Raw genomic sequence first — 18,320 nt, 5'->3', positions numbered from 1 at the left:
CAGGCAGGCTTGTTCTAGGTAAACGCCAGTGTAGAGGGAGGGCAGTAAAAGAAGATTTCATGAGGGATCCGGACTCCTTTTGTCTTGGCAAACTCCTGTCTTATAAACCCAGGCCACCTTGTATATAATGTGATGTTTGGATTAATAGGTGAACCCTTATTATTAGAACTTTTTCTTGATAGTTAATGAACTAATATGTAAGCTGTCTAGCACATGGCAGGTGCTTAAAACAGATGGCCACATGGTCGCCGTTGCCTATGTTGTTAGCATGATCCTTCCTTTTTCCTTTCTGAAAATGGATAATCACTAAATTAAAGCAGTCTTTACCAATGTAGATAGTTTTCAAGTACTTCTTGTACTTTTCCATCATTGTTAACTGGGTCAGTAAATGAGCACATGTCAGAAATTTAGAACTCAAACTGACACAGGACTTGAGTGTTTGCCTGGTTCATTTCTAATACCACCTTAAAGCAGTGATGAGGCACCGCGCTCCATTGTTTCAGTCTCACAGCAGCGAAGTGCTTTGACTCTAGTTATGAGATCCCTTCAGCCTGCTATTCCCGCAAGCTGCATTGTAATTGGACCCAGAGTACCACTGTCATTGTGGTGCTTCTTCAAAGATAGACATTGATTACATCTAAGGGGCAAGATACCAGGTGAAGGGACGGAGACATACAGAATCAGATATGAATCCTGCCCTTGGAAAACTTATCATTGAGTAAGGGCAAAACAGCATAAACTCTTAAATACCGTGTCAGGAATGTGCCTGTCTTAAGAGAAGTACAAATAGAGTGGAGTGCCTTTTTACAGAGGGAGGGGATAACTGCAAGCTGGGGAATCGTGGAGAAGGTGGCAGTTAAGTTTGGGGCTGAGGGGAGAGGTACTGCAGTCAGTCTGACAGTCTGAAATGTTAGCATGCGTGTCCCCTGCTGCCCTCACCCCAATTTTTTTTTTCAACGTTTATTTATTTTTGGGACAGAGAGAGACAGAGCATGAACGGGGGAGGGGCAGAGAGAGAGGGAGACACAGAATCGGAAACTGGCTCCAGGCTCCGAGCCATCAGCCCAGAGCCTGATGCGGGGCTCGAACTCCCGGACCGCGAGATCGTGACCTGGCTGAAGTCGGACGCTTAACCGACTGCGCCACCCAGGTGCCCCATCACCCCAATTTTTTTAACCTCAGTTTTAGGTACAGCATTTCTTACTGTGCGCACGCTCATGTGACAGAGTAAAAACCAAGGTTATTGTATGTGCCGGAGTATCCCCATCTATCTGATCTGTCCCTCAAGGACATTAGTTTCTAGAGGAGAGTCCCCAAGGGTGATATACCAGACACCGCTTACAAATATTAACAGGCATTAAGAACAAGATTTTAGGGGCTAACTCATGGTTGTTTTACTATATGCATCTTAAACAGGCACCCTCCAAGCTCAGCTCATCCCCCAGCTTTCTTTCTCTTAGGCCATTTTATATCCTCAAGTTCTGTAGACAGCCTTGTTCATAACAATGTGATCGAGTGGAGGAGAGGATGAGCGGGATCGTGAACAAACCTGAGGGAATTCACGAATCCGGAAGGACGTGTGCCTCATGGGTTCCAGGGAGGCAGCCGGCCATCACAGTAGAAGTGACAGGGAGTTGTGTATACACATTTGCGGCATATTTGGTGTTATGAGACCACAGCTACACAGAGTTTCCAGAATGACACTTGAGTGCTCAACAGTGGCGTGGAGGTTCACGTGGCAGGGGGTGTGCCTAGGTGCAGAGAACCTTAGACGGAGTCAGCATGTGTCCCGAGAAGGGAGTGATCTGTGTTCTCATAGGTGACATGGACAGGAACTGGCACCCAGGCCTGAAAGAGACTTGGGAACACCACCACAAACCTATTGTTAAAATTCTTTTCCTGCCCTTTTTTTCATATTAAAAGTTTTGGGCTACTCCAGCCTGACATTTTTCTCCACAGTGTTCTTGTGTAATTCCCGTGGTCAGCCTTGGCATAACAAGCTCTTCTAACTGCTGATGAAATCAATTTTATCACAACAGGAAGAAGAAAATTGTTCCTTCTTTGCTGTCGTTGCAGAGAGGCAGACGGTACTTTGCATTTTAAAAGTATCCCATAAGTGTTATTTCTGACTCAGGAGTCTCAAAAGACACTTAGACTTAAGAGAATGTTTCTGTGTCCTATGAAGCTTTCTATTAGCTTATGAAAAATTTGTAATTGCAATTCTAATTGTCTTGTTTACAAATCTGATACCTTGCCATTAATATTTAAATTGGATTATCCATTTTACAAAAAGTATGAAAGCATGTTTAGTTTCTTCTTTAGAACAGAAGGGAATTTGTGGCAGCCCACATGGAGATGAAAAAAATGATTGTCGCAGGTTGGGTTCCCTCGGAAATAGAATTTTGGGTGTAGGATGCTTATTAGGGAGTGTCTTTAGAACCAGTCCGTGTGGATTGTGGCAGCAAGGAAGGAGACTTGGGTGGATAGAAAGGCTGAGCTATGATGCTAGCCCAACCGGAGCCCCAGCCAACCCCAGGGAGGTTCCTTCTGAGTTGTCCTGAGTTAGCCAGACCTTTGTACTCGTGCATAATCGGTATTTGCAAACGGGCCACCATGTAGTGGTGTGTTGGAGCTAGGTCATCCTGGTTTCTGTGAGCTGACTATCCATTCCCAGGTCCGGATTTAGTGAAGTTAGTCACATGGGTAGCTTGAAATCAGCAATAGAGGGAATATTTGCATCAAATCAGAATTAATCAGCAAAGGTTATGAATCGGGGTTTGTTTGTTTGTTTTATTGGAGAGCCAGTTCTTAAACACTTACCAGAACACCACTGCTACCATGAGAAGGGGTATGGTCTTGAGGGAGGCATCTCTCTGAAAGTGAGGCATTCTGGAAGAGGCTGAGAGTGGAAGGTTATATTGTGACAGCACTTGCACAGCTGGGGCTACACAGTGTCCAGATTCTGTTAGTTTTCTATCAAAACAGTTTAAAGAGTCCTTGATTCATTTAAATTCACAAATGATGTCGCAAAATAAAAAAGGATACTGAACAGCGAACAGATAACTGAGTATGGTGAGCCCACACTGAGCTCGGTTATGAGCAGACAAAGGAAATAAAGATAACCTCTTTTGGGGACTTCATGAGGACTGTAGATACCTCTGGGTTATACTTCTTAGGTTGTTGGGAATTATGTCACTAAAGAACTATTTTTGTTAGAACGTTGCTGAAAAAATATTTTTAGTTGTATGGATTTAGATTTTTGTTGCCCTTATTGTTTTCTTATGGCTTCTAGGAGTTTTGGCATGGGGATGAATTCACAAAAGAGTGCGCCTAACACTGAACTCAAAGAGTTGAGTTCACTGGGTTAAAATTGCAATGTAAATTGAGAAGAGCAGGCCATTCCTTGTGAAATGAACGGACGCCCTCAGCCCTGCAAATGGACTAGGTTTTGAGCTTTGGTAGATAGGTAGTCTTTCCTCAGGAACAAGCTGCTGCCACTCCTTTGGAAGATGAATACAGAAATTAAAGTTTGGATGATGGAGAGCTCACGGCAGCAGGGCAAATGTACTTTCTCTTCCAAATGCTTTTCCCCTTGTCTTGTAGGTTTTGATCTCGTTTTCATTAAGTTTTTTGTTTTAATCCCAGTGTAGTTAACATACAGTGTTATGTTAGTTTCAGGTGTACAATATGGTGATTCAACAATTCTATACATTACTCAATGCTCATCATGATAAGTGTACACTTAATCCCCATCACCTATTTCACCCATCCCCCCTGCCCACCTTCCCTCTGGGAACCATTAGTTTGTTCTCTATAGTTCAGAGTCTGTTTCTTGGTTTCTGTCTTTATTTGTTTTGTTTCTTCAATTCTCTACATTGGTGAAATCACATGGCGTTTGTCTTTCTCTGACTGGCTTATTTCCCTTAGCATTATACTCTCTGGCTCCATCCAGGTCGTTGCAAATGGCAAGATTTCATTCTTTTTCATGGCTGAATAAATTAGTGTTTTTGTATTCTTTGGGTAAATAATCAGTAGTGTAATGGTAGGGTAGTTCTATTTTTAACTTTTTGAGGAACCTCCATACTGTTTTCCACAGTGGCCGCCCCAGTTTGCATTTCCACCAACAGTGCATGGGGGTTCCTTTCCCTCCACATCATCACCAACACATGTTGTCTCTTGTGCTTTTGATTTTAGCCATTCTGACAGGTGTGAGGTGATATCTCATTGTTTTTTGGGGTTTTCCGTTTTTGTTTTTGGTTTTTTTTTTTTTTTTTTGAGATAGAGAGAGAGCTTCCGTGTGCTCTAGCTGGTGAGGGGCAGAGGGAGAGGGAGAGAAAGAAACTTAAGCAAGCTCCACACCCAGTGTGGAGCCTGATGCAGGGCTCAATCTTATGATTGTGAAATCATGACCTGAGCTGAAATCAACAGTCTGATCCTTAACTGACAGAGCCACCCAGGTGCCCCTCACTGTAGTTGTTTGTTTGTTTGTTTGTTTTTAAAGTTCATTTATTTTTGAGAGAGAGAGAAAGCACAAGCGAGAGAGGGGCAGAGAGAGAGTGGGAGACAGAATCCGAAGCAGGCTCTGCACTGTCAGCGCAAAGCCCAATGTGGGGCTCGAGCCTATGGACTGTGAGATCATGACCTGAGCCAAAGTTGGACGCTCAGCCGACTGAGCCACCAAGGTGCCCCCCGTCATTGTGAATTTTGATTTGCATTTCCCTGATGATGAGTTATGTTGAACATCTTTTCATGTGTCTCTTGACCATGTGTATGTCTTCTTTGGAGATATGTCTGTTTATGTCCTGTGCCCATTTTTAGTTGTATTATTTGTTTTTGGAATGTTGAGTTGTCCTTTATATATTTTGGATACTATCCCTTTATAGGATGTCATCTGAAAATATCTTGTTCTATTTAGTAGGTGTTCTTTTAGCTTTGTTGATTATTTCCTTCACTGTGTAGAAGCTTTTTATTTTGATGTATTCCCAACAGTTTACTTTTCCTTTTATTTCTCTGGCCTCAAGAGACATATTAAAAAAAATATTTTGCTATGGCCAATGTCAGAAGCATTACTGCCTGTGCTCTCTTCTAATATTCTTATGTTTTCAGGTCTCACATTGAAATCCTTAATACGTTTTGTTTTTGTGTATGGTCTAAGAAAGTGGTCCAGTTTCATTCTTTTGTATATAGCTGTCTAGTTTTCCCAACACCATTTGTTGAAGAGACTTTTTCCCATTGCATATTCTTGTCTCTTTTGTGGAAGACTAATTGGCCATATAATCATGGGTTTGCTTCTGGGCTTTCTTTCCTGTTCCATGGATCTACATGTCTGGTGTTTTTTTGTTTTGTTTTGTTTTGTTTTGTTTTATTTTGTTTTGTTTTGTTTTGTTTTTTGCCAGTACCATACTGTTTGGGTGAGTAGAGATTTGTAGTATAACTTGGAATCTGAAATTGTGATACCTCCAGCTTTGTTCTTCTCTTTCAAGATTGCTTTGGCTATTCGGGGTCTTTTGTGGTTCCACACCAGTTTTAGGGTTATTTGTTCTAGTTCTTTGAAAAATGCTGTTGGTATTTTGATAGGGATTGGATTAAATCTGTGCTTTCTGTAATAGGGACATTTTAACAGTATTTGTTCTTCCAATCCATAAGCATGGACCATGTCTCCATTTGTTTATGTTGTCTTCAATTTCTTTTATCCATGTTTTATGGTTTTCAGAGGATGGGTCTTTCTCTTCCTTGGTTAAGTGTATTCCTAGGTATTTTATTATTTTTGGTGTCATTGTAAATTGGATTGAGTTTTAAGAAACCACGTTGTTGGCAGGGTACAAGAATATGAGAATACAGCACCGAAATGGATGTGATTGACACACAGCACACAACTGCTAAGGCATGCACTCTCTGTTAACATTTTCAGTAATCGAGTAAATATGCTCTCATGCCACAATTGTGAGCCTTTATGCACACTTTCAAGATGGTTGCTTGGGGTTTAGACTTCAGTTAGTGATCTCATGGTAGGACAAATTTAACCCATTCTGTATGGGGTAAATATAATGTAAACTTAAGCTTAACCCCATGGTATAGGCAGCTGACATCAATGCACTCTGGTAAGATCTAAATCATAGTTTCCAAACCCTTGATTTGATATCTTATCTCTAATCATTTGGCATCATGAGTAATTTGTGATTTCACCAGTAGGATCTCTGCTGTTGCATCTTGGGAATTGACCTGATACCTTAATTTTTAAAAGAGCTGCCTATCAGTATTCCAGTTCCTGGGAGCACTTGGCTTCCAGGTGAACATTGAAGTTTCCGAAGAGTGTTTTTACAGTTTTTTTATTGGCAGTCTTGAAAACAGGTTTTCTAATGTCCAATAATAGTAATTGCCTTTTGAAGTAATTTTGTGGTAGGCACTGTTTCTATGCATTTTTTACATCAACCCTTTTATTCTTATAACAGACCTATGAAGGTAGGTACTATTAATATCTTCCCTGTTACATATAGAAGGATTTTGCCAAAAGTCACACGGCTAATGAATAATGCAGCCAGATTTTAAGTCCCTGAGTTGTTCTTTAGAGGTCATGCTCTTCACTACTATGCTATACTATATCTCAACATAAATTTACTTCATAAACTACATCGCTTCATTTCATCTTTTGTGTGTCACAGGAACCCAGCAGAGTTCCCCTGCCTGAAATTATACAATGAGTTAATGAAAGGACTATGACTGAAACTCAGAATCTAGTTATCACATAGCTAAGCTATCTTGCCTCCTGTGCCATTGAAGGAAGTTCATCCACAGAGAGATTATTATCATGTGAGATGTTACTCTTCAGTTATTTTGCTCTTCTCATTGAAGAATTTTAATGTGCCAATGCGATTGTCTTTCCTTGCTGGATTGTTGAAAGAACTAGGGAAAAGGTGGAGTATACCTGGCAGTGTTTCCCCAACTTTATTTTAAGATTTTACTTCTAAGGAATCTCTAGCCCCAACATGGAGCTTGTACTCACAACCCCAAGATCAAGAGTCACAAGCTCCACTGACTGAGCCGGCCAGGCACCCCATTTCTCCCAACTTTAATATGAAAATTAGTCAGCTGGGGATCTTACTAAAATGGAAATGCTGATTCTGTTGACTGGGGTGGGACCAGATGTTCTGCATTTCTACCAAGTTCCCAGTGGGTGGGGATGCTGTGGCTCTGCAGACCACATGTTGGTAGCAAGGGTCCAGGGCAGAAGAGCTCCCCTAGAGGTTAATAATGATACATGTTGGGAATAAAGGGAAGATTACACCAGGGAACTAACAGACAACTGCACAAAAACAGGATGGAGGAAAAATAAGTTAGGGGAAGTACAAATGAAGAAACATTTAATGCATTTGGTTTACTTCCAGTACAGCGTGAGGGAACGTGACCACTAAAATATGTGAGATGAGAGATGTGGGCACATTGCACTTGGAGTAATGTATATGGTTCTGGCTAATAAATATGTGAGTGTAAATGTCCTATTCCCAACCCTAAGGTTCTACAATTATAATAGTAATGGCAGGCATAATGTTTTTCACATGCTCTAAACAGGAAAGCTTAACAACTCACCATTAACTTTCCATTATCTGCGCATACCTAACCTTTGTGGATGGTCCTTCAGAAACTCATTTATCCTTCATTATGCTTTGGCTTGCTTTCCTCTGCTATCAGTTTGTGTGTGTCTTGAGATTATTAATTAGTTTGATATCATCTTAAACACATGGAGTAAAGAATACTTCAAAGTCAAATTATATAATTAGCAGCCACTTGAAATTTATATACGGGGTGTGTGTATGTGTGTATATAAAATTTCTGCTGTAAAGAGATACAGGTGAATACTGTGAAGCCCTTTAACAACTCCTGAGCCACTAACCAAGGCCTTCAGATCTGTCTATGCTGGATTGAATGAGCAAAGATATGTATTTGATTTATTAAAATTCTTACATAAATTTAACTGAACTCTGTGGAAAAATACTCTATCCTTAAGAATGAAAATTCTCAAAACAGATGTTGTGACAAGTTAGATCATTTGGGAAATGAGGGATTGAATGGATAAAGAAGCCAAATTTCCGAGACACGCCCAAATTGACAGCTCACCTGTATTGGGCTGTCATTCAAAATGTTAACTGAGAAAAGCAATTAACACTTCACCTGTATGGGCTAACATGTTTATTCATTAGTAAGGTTAAAAACCCATTTTGTATTTTATGGAAGATTTATGCAAATAATAGAAAGCAATTAAGATGTTTCTTGCCCAGATGTCACCATCAATTACAAGACAGAGTCCTATAGATTGAAGATGAGCATGGGGCTGACTTAGAGAAGAGTTGAAAAATACAATCAAGTGTACATATGATATACAAGTTTGAGGATTAAAAAAAAAACTAAACTCGGGGCGCCTGGGTGGCGCAGTCGGTTAAGCGTCCGACTTCAGCCAGGTCACGATCTCGCAGTCCGTGAGTTCGAGCCCCGCGTCAGGCTCTGGGCTGATGGCTCGGAGCCTGGAGCCTGTTTCTGATTCTGTGTCTCCCTCTCTCTCTGCCCCTCCCCCGTTCATGCTCTGTCTCTCTCTGTCCCAAAAATAAATAAACGTTGAAAAAAAAAAATTTAAAAAAAAAAAAAAAACTAAACTCTAATCTGTCTGAAATGTCTGAAGAAGGCTACTTGACCACTTTGAGATAAGGTAAAGAATGTTAGAATGAGCTGGAAGAAGAGCTACAGAAATAAGGCAAGCCAAGAGGTTGACAGCAAGAAACTTCAAGTAAATTTGAATGAGGCCTGGGTAAAGAAAGACATCGAGAAGCAGTGGAACGGAACCACTGAAGTGCAAAGATAGGAAAGGAAAATGTGTAAAGGAGAGCTTCAGGTACCCATGGCATGAGAGATTTCAAGAACCCTTGAAACAGGGCAGATAAGTCCCTGTTTCTACAACCACAGCTTACAGAAAAGCTCAGGATGGTTATCTGACAAGTGCCTGAAGTAGCCAAGGGGATGGAGAGAAGCACTTAGGGAAGGAGGGCCTACAACCATGCTGGGTCCAAGTCCAAGTGCAATTAAAAGCAAACAAAATAAAATCCACTCCCTGAAGTTGGCCCCCCCTTTTTTTTGCCTTTTAACGTTCAAAAATATTAGATGAAATCACACAACCATGCCTGTCTCCATTTTCCAAGAAAGTTATTTATTCACAAAATGTTTTTCTCACTTTCACATCTAATTGATAACATCCTACGCTCTTTTCCTTGGTATTTATATTTTCATATTAGTGTGTCTGAATATTCATCTAGTTTGCCATTGGGAGCAGTTGAGAATGATTCTGTGAGTTCCCAGATTTGATATTGTTTTGCTTTTTCTGGGAAATGCCAAATGTTGTGTTCTAACTCATGAAATGAACTTCATGAGCACAGATTAGTTATGTTTAGGTCTCTGGTTCTCATCTCTTGCTATATATTTGAATCAACTGGGGAGTATTTTATGGATGCCTAGGTCTCCTCACTGATAAATTTTCATTTTATTACTGTGGGGTGATGCTGGGGCTTTGGCACTTTGAGAAAACTCTGCAAATGATTTTAATGTGCAGTCAGAGTTGAAAACCACTGGTTTAGTTATCAGAGGCAGAATATCAAATAATGGCATAATATATTATTTGTCAGAAAGGAAAAGATTAAAATTTTAGATATAAACTATTCATACAATGCCAGTGTTAATGTCAGCAATGGGAAAGTTCAAAGAAAATGGTAATAATCACAAGTAGTGCTGGTGCTCAGAGCAAATCCTCATTAGGAGAAATGCGGATTTAACTTTTTTTTTTTTTATAAATCTCACTTTGATAATTTTTAAAGATTTATTTTTTTAATATGATCAGCTAAGGAAAAGGAAACTAAAATATCCTCTTATTAATTAACATATTTCATTAACAGTAGGGAGAAAAGAGATGAATGATTGTTTCCTCTCTAACAAATTGTATTTCCTGTCACCGTGAAGTGTGATTCTATTAGGCCAGCCCAGCAGAACTTTCTTAATTCTAATAAACACTATGCCAGTAATTCATATAATCTGCCACCAGGTGGATGACGATGCCCTGATTGTGACCTCATCATGTAAAGCAGGGGCCGACCAAGTATTTCTTTGAAGAACCAGACAGTAAATATTTGAGACTTTGTGGGCCATACAGTCTATTGCAACTACTCAACCTTGCCATTGCAGCCATGGACAATGTATAAACAATACACTTTATTTACAAAAGCACGGGGTGGGCCACATTTGTCCTCTTGGTCATAGTTTTCCATCCCCTACTATAAATGGGTAAACCTTTAAAAATTGGTATGCTAAATTCACACATGAATCATTTCTTTTCTATCAAAAAATATAATTCCATGAACATATAAGATATGGTGCTTAAACATCACAACAAACTATAGAACAACATTAAAGAAATATGAAACTCTAGGGGCATTTTTTCTGATTAACTTTTGACTACTTTCACTGTTGCTTAGTTTCTGTTCTTTTTCCAGATTAAAGTAAAAGTTGTATTTCTCAGTTAGCCTAGAACATTTTAAAAGCCAGAATCCTGTTTGCCATACAGGTACAGGCAGCAGTGGTTTTTAGTTCTTACATTTTGGGGCTTTAGAATTCTTGGCCTTGCCTTTTTTCTCTTTCCCTGTCTTTAACTGCCTGTTTGCAGTTACCACAGAGAAGATATTACATTTCCTTATTGCTCCCAGTAGCTTTTGGTTCACCTCCTTTGACTCCCATTTATTTGTCCTGCCCTATGGCAAAATCATCAGGAAAGAAAAAAAATCGCATTGTGGAACCATGAGTTTGCATAAATATCCTACAACCCTTTCTCCAACTTAAGTTTTCCCTGGAACCTACCTTTGTAAACTGAGTAGAGGCCCAGGACCCTCACCACCCTAAACTCATTGTGACAGTGAGAAGGTGGGTTACTGAAATCCCAAACAAGTTTGACTGGAGGACAAGTATGATCTCTTTGAATGGAGATCATGGCGGTGAAGGGATGGCGGTCCTCATGAGGAAGAACCTGGGTCAAAATGGTCTATCGGCTGGAAAATAGAAATGATGCCAGGGCAGCTCTAGATGGAAAGGGCCTGAGAGGGTGGCTCTGCCCCCTGGTTTGCTGGAGTATCAGGCATGAACCTACATGTAAATGCTTCCTAAGTCCTTCCTCCCAAAGGCATGAATATAATAGAGAGAGAGCATGTGCATGTGCACCCCACATGCGTGGCAGTCAGCCATTAGACCTGACAGGTGTGGAAAGTTCAGATTAAGAATCAGAACCCAGGAGAGCAAGAGACATCTCTGTGTTCAAAGCCAGTGTTCAGAATCAGAGCAGGTGAGTTACACACCAGCCAAAGACAGTGAATGACAGAAGATGGCTGCAGACAAAATGCCCACCCTAGTTAATGCATAAAAGCCGTGTAAACATTCTCCCCTCCACTTCTAGAATTTAGCTACCATTTCAGGGAAAGAGGAAAGAAGGGACAAAACTCTAAATTGGCTTAAAAATATTGAAATGACTCAGTTACTCTGAATGTCTAATATTAAATTGTTGCCACTAGGTGTAATAGAGGTTTGAGATTAAAAAATAACTTTAATTTTAGTAAATTATATGAGAATGTCACAATTTGTACCCTTAATGTTTGTAACTATGAAATTTGTTCCTGCTACCCATGCCTGAGGAGACTGGAAGGACTGGAGTTGGAAGGACCCACACAAAAAATGAAGAAAACCAACTCCCAAGTCAGTGTGATATATCTGTAGCCCAGCGTAGTGATCCTGGCCTAAACACAACCATTCTCTACTTTTCTGCCTTCATTCTTTCCAGCAGGATTTGTTGGTATATCTCTTGTAGTGAAGCATGCTCTTGTATAGTCTCCATCACCCAGTAAATTTACCCAGAGTTACAGAGACAAGTATACACAGCTGATAAGAAGTGTCTTGGGGGCACCTGGGTGGCTCAGTCGGTTGGATGTCCGAGTTCAGCTCAGGTCATAATCTCAGAGTCCATGAGTTTGAGCCCCACATCGGGCTCTGTGCTGACAGCTCAGAGCCTGGAGCCTGCTTCGGATTCAGTGTGTCCCTCCTCTCTTCCCCTCCCCTACTCGATCTCTCTCTCTCTCTCTCTCTCTCTCTCTCTCTCTCTCAAAAATAAATAAAAACATTTAAAAAAAAGAAGTATCTTGGAAAGGAATCTGAAGGAATCTGCTTGGGGTGGGGGGACAAATCCAGGTGAGGCTGCTCAGCCTCTTGACAGTGGCACAGGGCTGGCTTGCAATAAAGGGACTCTTGATCACTCTAATTCTAAGGCAGGAGTCACAAGTGTATAGTGAGAACATCTAAGGTACCACATTCCCAAATAGTCATAGAGCAGAGACCCCTCCTTGGAAAAGTCACTGAAAAATAGCTCAACACTTAGACATGGCCCAAGAGATTAACTCAGATGATACAAGCCAATCAGAAGACCTCAGAGACTTGGCTTTCTCAAATGGGTCACAGAGACTGCTGTTTCCAGTTAAGAAACAAAACAAAAAAAAAGCCTACCCCAGATTTTCTTCTCCAAATCTTATCCCCCAGACCATAAGCCCTGCGCTGGATCAATTTCCTGCTAGGCAGGACAACTTTGACACAGGGCTCATTCTTTGGGCCCAGAGTCTTGACTTTTGAACAATACGTGTTGGGTTTTTCTTTCAGGTGTGCAGTGTAATAATTAATATTTGTATATATTGCAAAATGACCACCGCAGTAATGCCAGTTAGCATCTATCACTATGCATAATTACCAATTGTTTTCTTTGTGATGAGAACATTAAAGATCTACTCTCCTAACTACTTTCAAATGTGCAGGACAGCATTATTAATGACAGTCACTGTGCTGTACATTACATCCCCATGACTTAATCATTTTCTAACTGTATATTTGTGCTTTTTGACACCTTCACCCATTTCACCCTCATCCCCCACATTAGGCAACCACCAGTCTGTTCTCTATGTCCATGAGCCCAGTTGTTTGTTTTGTTTTCTTGTTTGCTTTTTATTTATTTATTATTTTTCTAATGTTTATTTTTGAGACAGAGAATGAGAGAGAAAGAGAAAGTAGGGAAGGGCAGAGAGAGGTAGAGACCCAGAATCCGAAGCAGGCTCCAGGCTCTGAGCTGTCAGCACAGAGCATGACACAGAGCTCAAACCCACGGGCAGTGAGATCATGACCTGAGCCAAAGTCGGACACTTAACTGACTGAGCCACCCAGGTGCTCCTATTTACTTTTTAAATATATAACATATAAATGAAGTCATATGGTGTTTATCTTTTTCCTATCAGACTTATTTCACGTAATACAATGCCTTCAGGGTCCATCCATGTTGTCACAAATGGCAAGATTTCATTATTTTTTATGGCTGAATAATATTCCATTCTTTATATAGACCACATTATGTTTATCCATTCATCCACCAGTAGACACTTAGGTTGTTTCCATGTCTTGGCTATTGTAAATAATGATTCAGTGAACATAGGGGTATAGATAGCTTTTTGAATTAGTGTTTTTGTTTTCTTCAGATAAATACCCAGAAGTAGAATTGCTGGATCATATGGTAGTTCTATTAGTTTTTTTTTTTTCATAATGGTTGCACTAATTTATATTCCTTTTTTTTGCACTAATTTATATTCCCACCATCATGCACAAGGGTTTCCTTTTCTCCAAAGCCTTACCAGCACTTGTTATTTCTTGTCTTTTTGATGATAGCTGTTCTAACAGGTGTGAGGTGATACCTCATTGTGGTTTTGGTTTGAATTTCCCTGATGCTTAGTGATGGTGAGCACCATTCCATGTACCTGTTGGTCATCTGTATGTCTTCTTTGGAAAAATGTCTTTTCAGATTTTCTGCCCATTTTTAAATTGGATTGGTTTTGTATTTTTGTTATTAACTTGTATGAGTTCTTTGTATATTTTAAATATCAGCCCCTTATCAGATATATTATTTGCAAATATTTTCTCCCATTCACTAGGTTGCCTTTTCATTTTGTTGATGGTTTCCTCTGGCAGGCAGAAGCTTTTAGTTTGATGTAATCCTACTGGTTTATTTGCTTTTGCTGCCTTTGTTTTTGGTGTCAAATTTAAGAATCATCATAAAGACCATTGTGAAGTAGCTTAGTGCCTTTGTTTTATTCTAGGAGTTTTATGGTTTGGGGTCATACATTCAAGCGTTTAATCCATTTTTAGTTTGTTTTTGTGTATAATATAAAATAGTAGTCTAGTTTCATTCTTTTGCATGTGACTATCCAGTTTTCCCAGCACCATTTGTTGAATAATGTCTTTTCCCCATTGTATATTCTTGATTCCTTTGTCATAAATTAACTGACTATATATGTGTGAGTTAATTTCTGGGCTCTCAGTTCTGTTCAGTTACTCTATTTGTCTGTTTTCATGCCAAATACCATGCTGTTTTGACTACTGTAGCTTAGTAGTATAGTTTGGAATCTGGGATCTTGATGCCTCAAGCTTTGTTCTTCTTTCTCAATATTGCTTTGGCCATTTGGGGTCTTTTGCGGTTCCACACAAATTTTAGGATTGTTCTATTTCTGTGAAAAGTGTGAAAATTGGAATTTTCATAAGAATTGCACTGAATCTGTATATTGCTTTGGGTAGTATGGGCATTTCAACAATATGGACTTCCAGTCCATGAGCATGGAATATCTTTCCACTTATTTGTGTCTTCTTCAATTTCTCTCATCAGTGTCTTACAGTTTTCAATGCATAGGTTTTTCACCTCCTTGCTGAAATTTATTCCTAGCTATTTTATTCTTTTTGGTACAACTATAAATGAGAATGTTTTATTAATTCCTCTTTCAGGTAGTATGTTCTTAATGTATATAAATGCAACAGATTTCTGTATAGTGGTTTTGTATCTTGGAGTTTTACTGAAATTGCTGATTAGTTATGATGGGTTTTTTTTTTGTTGACTCTGACATTTTCTATATATAAAATCACATCAGAAAATTTTATTTCTTCCTTTCTGAAACGGATGCCTTTTATTTGTCTTGCCTAATTTCTCCAGTTAGGACTTCCAATACCATATTAAATAAGAGTAGTGAGAATGGGTATCCTTGTTTTGTTCCTGATCTTGGAGGAAAAGCTTTCAGTGTTTCTCCGTTAAGTATTTTAGCTGTGGGTTTGTTGTATATGGCCTTTAATATGTTGAAGTATGTTCCCCTTATACCCAGTCTGTTAAAGGCTTTTATCATAAAAGGATGCTGTATTATGTCCATTAGTTTTTCTGTGTCCATTGAGATAATCATGTGATTTTTATCTTTCATTTTATTGATGTGATGTTATATTTACTCATCTGCATATATTGAACTCTCCTCACATCCCAGGGATAAATCCCATTTGGCCATGACATATAATCCTTTTAATGTGTTCTTGACTTCGGTTTGCTAACATTGTGTTAAGGATTTTTGCATCTTTGTGCATTAGGGATATTGGACTATAATTTTCTTTTCTTGTGGCATTGTTGTCTGGTTTGGGTATCAGGGTAAAATGAGTTTGGAAGAGTTCTATTTTTTGGAAGTCTGAGTGTAATTGATATTAATTCTTCTTTGAATATTTGGGTTTTTGTCACCCCTGTACAATTATCTGCATAATATATTTTTAATGGATGTTTTTTAATACATAGCCCCATGCTAAGAAATAATATCTATTGTCACAGTTTTGACATGCTGGTTATATTTTTCTACTATCCCTTAGAACAAATGCCCACCAATTAAAAATGTTTGTCCATCTACTATCTGGAATCAACACATACTAGGTAACATGATATTATGACACAAGTTGTAGTTGAGAGTGTTTTGAGAAAGAAAAGTGTTGCCTACCCCTATTCCATACCATTTTTTTTTGTTTCATTTCATCTTTTTCCTATTTTCAGTTCAAAAGGACATATATCTAATGACATTTAAATTGTTGTACTTTGAATAAAGCAAATTATTCTCTTTAATGTGGGTGAGCCTCATCCAATCACTTGAGAGCCTGAATAGAACAAAAGCCTGACCTCCCCTGAGCAAGAGAAAATTCTGCAGCAGCCTACAAATTTAGACTGCAACATTAGCTCCTCCCAGCTCTCCAGGCTGCCAGACTCTGCCATCAGATTTCAGACTTGCCAAACCTCCACAATTAATGAGCCAGTTGTTTTAAAAATACACACACACACACACACATACACACACATGCACACCTATTGATTCTTTTTCTCTAGAGAACCCTAATACAGTTAATTTATGGGAAAAGTTAATTAATTTTACATTATACCAATCAGTTAATAAACAAGCATCGTTTGAGTGCCTACTTGAGCTTTACATGATATAAAAAATATACATAAGATCTAATACAACCCCTGTCCTCTTTCTCTTACCATGACAGGCCTGATGATTATGGCGATGAGAGGGGCTGAAGCGGGGGACATTGTAAAAGTCGGCAACTAAAGGCATTTTCCATAAGTTGTAGGAGTTTGTTCTGGAAGTGGATTCCTTTGAATCAGAAAAGTTCAGGATGAGGCAAGATGCATGACATCAGCAAAACTTTTAGGATTCTGTGAACTATGCTTGTCTTTGAATATTCTGCATTATTTTTGGACTGCAAAATGCAGGACTCCTGAAAAAGAAGCTCTAGGTCAAGAAATAGGCAAAAGGAAAACTGGCAGGAATTAAATTCTGCAGCAAAAAGTGTGGATTTTATTCTCTGACCAGGAAGAATGCAGAAGGTTTAGGGTTGGGTTGTCTTCCTCCCTCCCTCCCTCACTCCCTCTCAACCGCCCTCTCCCTCCCTCATTCACACCAGTACAAGAGTGAGAGAAAGAGAGGAGAGAAAAGCTGACAGGGATATTGGAGTTCAGCTCAAATCCACAGATGCTGGGCTAGTGGGTAGGACACCAGGGCTTGGTATCAAAGTCTCGGTTACCTTATTCAACCCAGGGCACAGAGTAGATGGGGGCAGTGCAGTCTCTAATGGGATGAGCAGAAAGACCTCTGTTGAAAGGCACAGTGAGTCCCAGCTTTAAACACTGTGGCATAGCTCTGGACTCCCCAGAGAAAAAGACAGCCAACAAATCTACCCTGCAAAGAGCATTTAGGTTTTCTGAGACACAGCTCACAAATGCCTCTGAGGCAGAGAGAGCGAAGCGTGAACAGCACCAAATCCCATCACTCCCCTGCACAAAAGCAGAGCAAAGGCACTCTTTTCACGTGGCAGGGTGGGGCTTCCCCTGCTCCAAAACAGGACTTTCTGATAGAAAGGTCAGCAGCGTGCAGAGCTTGTCTCTACCCTGGTGGGAAGACTTTGCCTTGACTGAAGGCTTCTAATTGGTTGCTGATGAGTCACAGATGCCGGAGTCCACAGGCAGAAGCATCTGATTGGCCATCCCTCTGTTTCAGCATTCCCAGCCCCCAGGTCGTGATGAATGGTGCAGAGGGAGCAAAAGCTATCATTCGGATCAGTTAAGATGAGGAGAAGGGGTGAGGGGAGGTACCTTCACCCACACACCTAAGCGAATAGCTATTTCTGCTGCTTGTTAGAGGCTGCCTTCAAAAAAGGAGTTCGGTAGATAGATAGGAAACTTCTGAATGCTATGTAAATGTCAACTTTGTTGTTGCTTTTCCTCTACTTACATCAGTGAGAGGAGAGTTACAAGCAGCAGGACAAATACATGGCCAGTCGTGACGAAAAGCTCCAGGAGGACTCTAGCCAACAGAAAGGCTGGGGAATAGGAAATAGAGCCTCTGGGACCCAGTTCTAATCTTAGCCTGGTTTTGACGCCTGTCTCAGAACCTGCAGGAGTCATCTACAAGATAGATTTTCTTTTTCTTTCTCTCTCATCTCAGTGCTGTTTATTTCCATAGGCCTTAAGGCCTGAGCCCTCAGACCACACAGCAAACTTTCATACATAAATTGCATCCCAAATGTTTAATTGCTAGCTCATAAGAAAGATAATTAGTACATGTACAGGGCTTCACATGCAGTATTCATTTTCTATTCGTGGCCACGGTGCAAGTAAATGTTATCCCTATTTATAAGATAAAGAGCTGAAAGTCAGAATGTTAAGTAATTTGCACAAAGTTGTTGAGAAAGTGGGGGAGCCCGTGGGAACCCCAGAACCTGTCTAATGTTGGTGACAACACAAGAAAGTAATAACCGACCCCCCCCCCCATGATCAGAGAGACCAGCACTCTGGGTTCTCATTCGTGAATTATTGAATATAGACTTGTTTATCAAACATTTATCAAGCCTTCTGCATGCAA

This window comes from Prionailurus viverrinus, chromosome X (genome assembly GCF_022837055.1).
Source record: "Prionailurus viverrinus isolate Anna chromosome X, UM_Priviv_1.0, whole genome shotgun sequence".
Classification (NCBI taxonomy): Eukaryota; Metazoa; Chordata; class Mammalia; order Carnivora; family Felidae; genus Prionailurus; species Prionailurus viverrinus.
This window is presented reverse-complemented; position numbering follows the sequence as displayed.